Raw genomic sequence first — 3244 nt, 5'->3', positions numbered from 1 at the left:
TATTGTTGTTTACTATGTATATATTTACGTATTGTTTTCTTTTAAACTAGTCATCTCCAGGTTTTTTTTTTAATTTTATACTCCATCAGTAAATACATTTTGAGCATACGTATATAATTAATTTATAAATATTATACATGAAATACTAGAGAAGTATATAATGTATATTTTAAACATTGAAAAGAGAGATAGTTAAGTGATAGAATAAAAACAATATGAATAAGGGCTCTACGTTTCCCACATGCTTCAGGGACTCATCTACCCAGCATTGGAGCATTAAGTCCCTTACTCTGACAGGACTCCTTTCAATACCTGACCTATCAAAAGGAAGAGGGACAGCTATGTAATTTGAAGCCACGTGCATTGGATTTTTCACCTTAAATATTCTGTCATTCATTAGTGACTTTGATACAACAGAAATTTAGGAAGGTCCTAGGCCATTCATGAGATATTTAGAAAATAAACAGTAATGGGAAAGCTTCTTTTTGTTCAGATAAGTTCATAAATGTGATTTTAAAACTGTCTTTCCTATACCTTAGAAGGAATACCATTCAATTTAATTGCTTTCAAAATTTGGAGAAATGTCAACAACTAGACCATCTCATGACCTTATAGTTTTCCTTATTTATAAAGATCAACTTAGTTGCAGGACTAAAACTTCCCCACGACAGTTCATCAATTAGATGCTTTCTAGCCTGAAATAAGGAAAATATTTTCTAGACCATCCTGCTATGGGTGTATGCTGCTAATCCAATTATATAACAAAGACTTTAACAAGACCAAGGTACAGTCCCTTCTCTTAAAAATCTCATGGATGACTAAAGTAGACAACACATATATAAGACCTAAAATACCATGAAATATGTTATTCATATTATGGAAGGAAGAGATTTAATTTTAAATTATGTGAAGCCAAAAAAAATTGTAGGAAGCCACTTTGAGGAGAAAACTTTATAGAGTTTTAAAGGAGTCAGTTTATAAAGAAAAGGTAATTTGAGATGGATGTTAAAGATCCACAGGTAGCAGATAGTAGCAGGTTGTACCAGTCATGAAGCACAGCATGAAAAGGGCCACAAAGACCAGAAAGTGTATGTTAGGAATGGGCCTGGCTGCAAAAGTCAACACAGATTGCCAATGGTTTAAAAAGAGTAACAGCAGGGGCACCCAGGTGGCTCATTGGGTTAAGTGTTGGACTCAGTTCATGTAGTCAGTTCATGTAGGCTCAGTTCATGATCTCACAGGTAATGAGATGGAGCCTGCTTGGGATTCTGTCTCTCCCTCTCACTCTACCACTACCCCGCTGTGTCTCTGTCTCCTCTCAAAATAAACTTCTAAAAGGTTTTTCAAAAAGAGTACTAGGAATAATAAAAGCTACAATTATCAAGCATCTGTGTATCAGGCACAAGACAGACATTGTACATCCATTATTTAAATTCTCAGAAAACTATGAGGTTCCAACTATTCTCATCATTAGTAGGGATATCCGAGACTCAGAGAGGTTAAATAGTCTGGTTAAGATGACCTAAGGTAGGTCATACAACTGTTCCATGGCAAAGGCAAGATTCAAAGCCTTTCAACACCCTTGCTGTATCTTCTAATAATATAGTTTTAATTTAAAAATTCCAGATGGTATTTTGTATTTCTAGGGACAGCACTATCTCTCATAACCCATCACAAATATCCACATTTAATTATAATCAAGTATTCACCATTCCTTGAACATACCTTAAAGTTTTCTTGTTCAAGTCTTTCCTACTCTCTGCAGAGGGAAGGTACCCCTAAGAAAACCCTTCCTTCTTTCAAGGCTTATTCCATATACAATTCCCTTCAAAAGTCTTCCCTTTTCAATCAGATGTTTCCTCTGCAGTTCCAAAGTGCTTAAAAAATATTGGTCTTAAGGCACGTTTTCTTAATAATGCCTCCACTTGACTTTTATTAAAATATATACTTAGCTTGCTTCTCAAAAAAGGGCTGTAATCCTGAAATAAGAAAGTGGATATATTGCATTTTAGATGTTTATGCATGTATCCTTCTGTTCCTCTATATCAGGATAGAAAAACATCTTCTTGAAGAACTATAGAATAAATATTTCAGTTGAACATATGGTCTTAGTGTTAAACACTCAACTCTGCCACCTTGGTGCAAACGCAGCCATTGACCATGTGTAAATGAATGGGTGTGGCTGTGTCAGGGCAAAGCTTTATTTACAAAACTACATGGTAGTCTGTAGTTTGCTGAATCCTCTAAGTGTTAAAGTCATGTGACTGATTGCTTTACTCTTAAACAATATCCATTGTCCTATAGGCCTAGATGAAGTGTTTATTTCCATACTGCTTGAAGTTAGACATGTCAAACAACTTGATTTGGCCAATGAAATATAAGAGAGTATGATATTGGTCAGTTGCAGGCAGAAATTTTGAGGACCAGTTTGTGCTTTGTCACACTTTCATTTTCTGTGGCTTAGCAGCAGACACATTTCCAGATGGAGGCTGCTCCATTTGTCTCAGCCCTGCAGCGAATCTGATCCAGCACAGAGTGACAGTCAGCCTACAAGGATGCCTACAGCAAGATAGCAGACCCATGTTATCAACCTGTGTGGTTCCATTTGATGCTGTACCATAGCTTAGACTTTTCCAACAAATATAGGTCCTTAAATTTAAAGGCTAAAGTTTAAATTATTCAAAGATGTGCTTTCCCCCCACAATAGTATAGTACGTATTTCAATGTTGAATGAATGAATAAATGTCTATTAGAGGAAAACATGAATGGGATGGTAGAATGGCCAAGTAGGACACATCTATAATAGTCTAGGTGAAATGTATTAAAAACTTGAATTAGGGCAACAGTAGTGAGAACAGGTACAAAAAATGAGGGCATGAGCAACTAGGGATGATAGCCAATGAATTGTTGTATTGTTTAAGCTGATTTGAGGTGTTTATTACCTACAGGCAAAAACATTCCAGCTGGCAAAGAAAATCATGGGTTTGGGGGCACCTGGGTGGTTGAGCCCAGCTTCCGCTCAAGTCAGATCTTGTAGTTTGTGAGTTTGAGCCCCCTGTGAGGCTCTGTGCTGACAACTTGGGGCCTGGAGCCTGCTTCAGATTCTATGTCTCCCTCTCTATCTCTCTCTCTCTCTCAAAAATAAATAAATGTTTTTAAAGAGAATTTTTTAAAAATTATGGGTTTCTTATCTGGAAGTTAAGAGGTCTTAGGTGCTGTGTAGCTATGAGGGAGAATGAGTAGT

The sequence above is a fragment of the Suricata suricatta genome, chromosome 5, assembly GCF_006229205.1.
Source record: "Suricata suricatta isolate VVHF042 chromosome 5, meerkat_22Aug2017_6uvM2_HiC, whole genome shotgun sequence".
Taxonomy (NCBI): domain Eukaryota; kingdom Metazoa; phylum Chordata; class Mammalia; order Carnivora; family Herpestidae; genus Suricata; species Suricata suricatta.
This window is presented reverse-complemented; position numbering follows the sequence as displayed.